This window comes from Ochlerotatus camptorhynchus, unplaced genomic scaffold (assembly GCF_037179485.1).
Source record: "Ochlerotatus camptorhynchus isolate MF236.1 unplaced genomic scaffold, CSIRO-AGI_Acam_v1.1 ptg000503l, whole genome shotgun sequence".
NCBI classification, from domain to species: domain Eukaryota; kingdom Metazoa; phylum Arthropoda; class Insecta; order Diptera; family Culicidae; genus Ochlerotatus; species Ochlerotatus camptorhynchus.
The window spans coordinates 3,342,767-3,349,326 of record NW_027040988.1 but is presented as its reverse complement, the minus strand read 5'-3'; positions in this window follow the sequence as shown (position 1 = coordinate 3,349,326).

Below are 6,560 nucleotides of genomic sequence, written 5' to 3'. Positions count from 1 at the left end.
CTTCATCGATTTTCTCTTTGCATTGCTACAGCTAAGCGAAACAATTTTGTAGAATTTATTCAATGTAGAGTTGTAACAGGTTGCATTGGCCATCAAAAGCAACAGCAAACGCACCGACAAACGTTAAATCTAGCGAGTTATTAACGAAAGAGAAAATCGATGAAGAGAATCGATCATCGCGTATACGCCCTTATGAATGCTCACTGTCGAAATAACTTCCTTCTAATACAACAAACACGACAAGAAAGGGTTCCCTAAATTAACAAAAAATACCTTTTTTCAGAGATCTCAACAGCGTCCCCCCTTAAGCCGAAAGTGACCTAGTGAGTAAATAAAAATTTCAAAAATGGTGTTGATGTTGGTGATGTCTCAGATCAGCTTTCGTCGTTTTGTGCGAAATAATAAAAGGAAAACATCTTTTTTGCAGAAAAGTCAGATTGATCGCAGTCGGCGCAGCCCACAGACAATTGGGTTTTAATGAGCTGTCACGAATTTATCTGTTTTTCCGCGGAATAATGTTTCAATCCCATGGTATTGTCAGGGGTATTGTAGTGAATCTTATGCGCGTGTGTTTTATCGATTTGAGAAAAGACCGGTTGAGAGTTGAGAGTGTCTGCCAGGTGGCAACGCGCTACCAATATAACTGTGAAAGATTGGTCTGGAAAAGGACATGTGGTCGTTTCCAACTTGAAGGGTGACTTGAATAGAAGCAGGACGAATCTTATCATCAAGGAAGTGAGCGGCTGACAGAACAAAAAGAGAGGAGATGAAAATGTTTGTGATGATCAATCACAGTCGTGCAAACCATCCGTTTTGGTGAGACCGTTTAATCTATCTATATAGAGGAAATGGATGTAATATCGGCCTAAATGCCCTTAATTTGGGCCTACACATAAGTTCAGCAATCGTCTAAATTTTCAATAGCGTCCAAAAATATCCATTAGTACCGTCCCAATGACGCGTTCATCTAGATAAAATTGATGAATAGCAGATTTTTAGCGATGGACCCAATCTTAGATCCATAGGCCAACATTAGAGCCATTTCCCCCATATAAAAATGAATTTCTGTCTGTCTGTCTGTCTACCGTTATAGACTCGGAAACTACTGGGGTCGGGAAAGGTTCTTATGATGATTCGAGACCCCTCATCCCTCTTTAAGGGGGGCTCCTATACAAATGAAACAGACATTTCTGCATAACTCGAGAACTGCGACAGTAAGCATGCATAAGGGCGAATACGCGATGATCGATTCTCTTCATCGATTTTCTCTTTGCATTGCTACAGCTAAGCGAAACAATTTTCTAGAATTTGTTCAATGCAGAGTAGTAACAGGTTGTATTGGCTATCAAAAGCAACAGCAAACGCACCGAGAAACGTTAAATCAAGCGAGTTATTAACAAAAGAGAAAATCAACGAAGAGAATCGATCATCGCGTGTAGGCCCTTATGCATGCTCACTGTCGAACTATTCAAGCAAATGGAACCAAATTTTGCATGTGGAGGTCAGATGGGGTAGCCCCTTAGATAAAGGGGGGGGGGGGATACGTACAATGTCAAGAACGAGCAAACCGATCGTAGTAGCTCTATTAAGATATGTTAGATCGTAGTAGATATGAGTTCGAGTTTGAAGTTAGCCCCTTAGATAAAGGGGGGGGATACGTACAATGTCAAGAACGAGCAAACCGATCGTAGTAGCTCTATTAAGATATGTTAGATCGTAGTAGATATGAGTTCGAGTTTGAAGTTGAATAAATCATTCTTCTAATTATCCTTTGACAGAAGTAGCCGTCTTTCCATAACTCTCTACTATCACGACAGGTTATGGGCCCAGCCATCCTGTAACCCTTGGAAACGGAAGATTGTTAGTCGAAGAATTTTTTTTTCACGAAGAACCGGAAGAATGCAAGCGGAACAGAAGCCCTACCTTTTCGACGGGAAGAACTTCCCTAACTGGAGTTTCCGGATGGAGACGTTATTGGAGGAGCGGCAGCTGATCGATTGCATCCGGCGGGAAGCGGACGAAATTCCGGAGATCCAAGCGGTTGAAACGGATACGTCACAGGTAAAGGCGCAGAAGGAGACGAAGCTGGCGGAGCGGAAACTTCTGGAAGCTCGTTGCAAGTCGTTGCTGGTGAAGAAGATTGCAGATTCGCAGCTGGAGTACATCAAGGTCAAGTCTACTCCGAAGTCGATCTGGGCAACGTTGCAGAACTTGTTCGCGAAGAAAGGAATTTCCGGCCAGTTTTACCTACTGAAGCAACTGGCCGTAATGAAGTACAGCGAAGCGGAACCGATGGAAGAGCACCTGCTGCGGTTCGAGAGGATCATCCGGGAGCTGGCCTCGGCAGACATCGTGATGCACGAGCGGCTGGTGGTGTTCAATTTGCTGCAAACCATGCCGAAATCGTTCCAGCAGCTGGTGACAGTCCTCGAAACCCTACCGGCGAAGCAGTGCACACTCGAATTTGTGAAGGCCAGGTTGCTGAATGAAAACGTGAAGCGCGAACCGGAAGGCACTCCGAATGGTGAGTCGGCGTTTTTCAGTGAGCGGCCCAAGATGAAGTGTTTTTCCTGTGGCAAAGTGGGTCACAAACGCGCAAACTGCCCCATGAAGAAGGACTTGGACCAACGGAAGTCGTCCGGGAAGCCGAAGAGGAAGGAAAACACCAACGTGGGAATCTGAGTCAGTTCTGGTGGATTCTCGATTCAGGCGCCTCCGAACACATGGTGCAGTCAGCGGATTGCCTTCGAGACGTGGTGAAGCTGGACAATCCGGTACCAATCGTGGTGGCCTCCGGGAAGGTCGTGTACAGCTATCACTCTGGCACGGTAAGCATGGTCTCGATGGTCGGAAAGCGTCAAATCAACAGCGTGGTGAATGACGTCCTGTACGTGCCGGAACTGCAGTACAACATGTTTTCCATTCGGCGCATCGGCAAGCTTGGGATGCGTGTGACGTTTAAAGGTCATGCTGTGGAAATCTGTACGTGCTGAACGCCACCGTGAAGCGTGGACCAGTGGATGGAGCGCTGGTAGTCTTGCCGGTGAACAAGTACGAGCTGTGGCATCGGAGGTTCGGCCACATTGGCAAGAGTGGTCTGAAGACTCTGGTGCGCAACGAGATGGTCAACGGCATGGTGCTGAGGAAGGACGCATTTCAAGACAACGAAGTGTGCGAACCTTGTGTGCTTGGGAAGCATGCGAGACAGCCTTTTGGAGACGTACCAGTTCCGAGATCCAACAAGCCGTTGGAGCTGGTACACAGCGACGTGTGCGGTTTCCTGACCCCGACAGCCTGGAACGGAAAAAGGTATTTCGTTACATTCACCGACGATTTTACCCATTTTAGCGCCGTATACATCCTTGCGGCGAAAAATGAGGTACTGGAGGTCTTCAAGCAGTACGCGAGCATGGCTGAGGGGCATTTCGACAGCAATATCCGTCGCCTTAGGTGCGACAACGGCGGAGAATACGTCGGCAACGAGTTCCAGCAATACTGCCGAGACCGTGGAATGCTAGTGGAGTACACCGTTCCATACACGCCACAGCAAAACGGCGTAAGCGAGCGTTTGAACCGGACGATCCTGGACAAAGCGAGGGCGATGGTTCAAGATTCTGGCCTACCGAAGCAGCTTTGGGGCGAAGCAGTTCAAGCGGCGGTGTACATCGTCAATCGGAGCCCGACGATGGCGTTGAACAAGAAGACGCCGTACGAGATGTGGTACGGGCACCAACCAGACGTGTCTAAACTCCGCAACTGGGGGAGCAAGGCCTACAGCTTAATTCCCAAGGAGACGCGTAGCCAGGTATGTTACTTCGTGGGCTACGGTACGAACGGGTATCGTTTGTGGAACAGCAACAAGCAGAAGGTGTTTCTTGCTCGTGACGTCATCGTGAATGAATCAAGGTATACGTCGACCAGCGAAGAACCTGTGAAAAATGTCAAAGACGACAAAGCGCAACCGGTTTGGACCCGACCGGAATCGCAGGCGGTGGTCCCAGATGAATCAGTAGTTGCAATTGAGCCAGCAAATGAACAAGTTGATCCTCCAAACGACGACCAGGATGACGACAACGATGAAACACTGGTGGAAGAAGATGATGATGAAGAAGAAGAGGTTAACCCGAGAAGAAGCGTACGTGTACGGAAGGCCCCGGCAATGTTGGGCGACTACTCATGCCTGGTGTACGCGTTGAATGCGGAGAACTACGTGCAGAACCTACCGGAAACCATTGAAGGGATGAAGTCGCGAGAGGATTGGCCGCGGTGGCGTGAAGCCATTGAGGACGAACTGAAATCACCAGCATAAAACAATACCTGGGAGCTGGTGGATCTACCGTCGGGACGAAAACCGGTGGATTGCAAATGGGTGTTCAAGCTAAAGATGACGCCGGATGGCAACGTAGACAAGCACAAGGCGAGATTGGTTGCCAAAGGATTCACGCAGCGGTATGGATATGATTACTCTGAAACCTACGCTCCGGTGGTGAAGATGTCGACGGTTCGAATGGTGCTGGGATTGGCAAACCAGGAGAATTTGCTGATCCACCAGATGGACGTCCGGACGGCGTTCTTGAACGGTCATCTATCGGAGGAGATCTACATGCGCCAACCTCCAGGATTTGAGGAGGGGGATCGAGTATGTAAGCTAAACAAATCCATCTACGGTTTGAAGCAGGCATCGAAGGCGTGGAACGACTATTTTCACGAGTTTGCATCCCGGATCGGCTTTCGCAGGTCCGAGAGTGACAGCTGCCTGTACGTATGTGAGCGTGATGGTGAGAAGGTGTTCCTGCTGCTGTATGTCGATGATATCCTCGTCGTCTCTCGTTCCTTGGGTGTTATTGGTACCATCAAGAAGCTGCTGAAGTCGGAGTTCTCGATGCAGGACATGGGCGAAGCGAAGATGTTCCTGGGATTGAAGATTAACCGGGACGTGTTGTCGGGACGAATGCGACTAAGTCAGGAACACTACACGAAATCGATCCTGAAGCGATTCGAAATGGAGAAGTGCAAGCCCGTATCAACTCCCATGGAAGCGGGTCTACAACTTGTGAAGAACGACACGGACGAGAAGCTGGAGAAGCCATACCGTGAGCTGATAGGTTGCCTCAACTATTTGATGGTGACGTCCAGACCAGATCTCAGCGCAGCGGTGAATTACTTCAGTCAGTTCCAGAGCAATCCATCCGAAGATCACTGGGTGCACGCCAAGCGGATTTTGCGGTATCTGCAGGGGACAGCTGACCACGGACTGGTGTACGACCAGTCGACCGGTCCCATCCGGCAAGTGACTGGCTATGCGGACGCGAACTGGGCTACGGATATCAACGACAGGCGTTCGGTTTCGGGAATCCTGTTCAAGCTGTACGGAGTCACAGTCTGTTGGAGTACCAGGAAGCAGAGCACCGTATCCTTGTCGTCGACCGAAGCGGCATGTTTCGCTCTAGCAGAAGCAGCGTGCGAGGCCATTTGGATCGGCAAGGTCTTGAAGGATTTGGGGGTGCTCGAACCGCAGCCGCCACTTTTATATGAAGATAATCAATCAACCATTGCTATCATGGAATCAGCCGGACATTCGAAGCGTTTGAAGCACACCGACGTCAAGATACATTTTGTGCGGGAGTGTGTAGCTTCGAAGAAACTTGAAGTTCGCTACAGCTAGTTTTATGTAATTTTAAAAGTTTATCATTCTATCTATATTTATTATGAAGAATACCGTGTTTGTGCTTTTGCTCCGCGTTTATTTTTCATGGATAAATAGAGTCCTGGTGTTTCCGTTAGTTATAGTTAAATTCTGGAAAAAGTTTGAAAAACGACAAGGGACAACCCTATGCGGTTGTACGCAATGCTGACATAGGACTCGTTGGCTAAAGTGGGCGCTATAGAAGGCGATATTTTTGATCGACAAATCGCCTTTGAGGAATTTTTCTCAACTACCCGTCAGCAAGTCCTCACCAACTGGCAACAAAAAATGGAATGAGAGTGATCTGGGAAGATGGTTACATTCTATTCTCCCACAGGTGTCGATCAAGCCGTGGTTCAAAGGATTGGACATGAGCCGTGTCTATATACGTGTCATGTCGAGGCTCATGTCCAATCACTGCTCGTTAGATTCGCATTTCTTCCGAATCGGGCTCGCAGGCAGCAATTTGTGCGCTTGTGGTAGTGGTTATCACGAGATCGACCACGTCTTTGGTCATGCACCCTACATTGTGTTGCTAGATCCGAGTTATCCGCATCCCTCAGGGCCCGAGGAAAACAACCTTTGCGGCCCGTTAGAGACACCTTGGCGAGCCGAGATCTCGATTATTTTGTGTTAGTGTCATCTTGTGTTCTCTCAAGTTGCTAGGTCCCGATCGGTGTACCCCCATGTTCGTCTTTTTCTCCAGTAAGTCGCTTAGTTCTAGATCAAGAGCACATTGCTCGAAAAATCCTTGTGTTCTCAATCCCTACCCTGCCATCCGTTAATTACAATTTGTAACCCCTAACCTCGAGATAGCCACGAGTAATCGGCCCCCGCTTTACTAACGTTAGTTTTAAGTAATGTTGTAACCCAA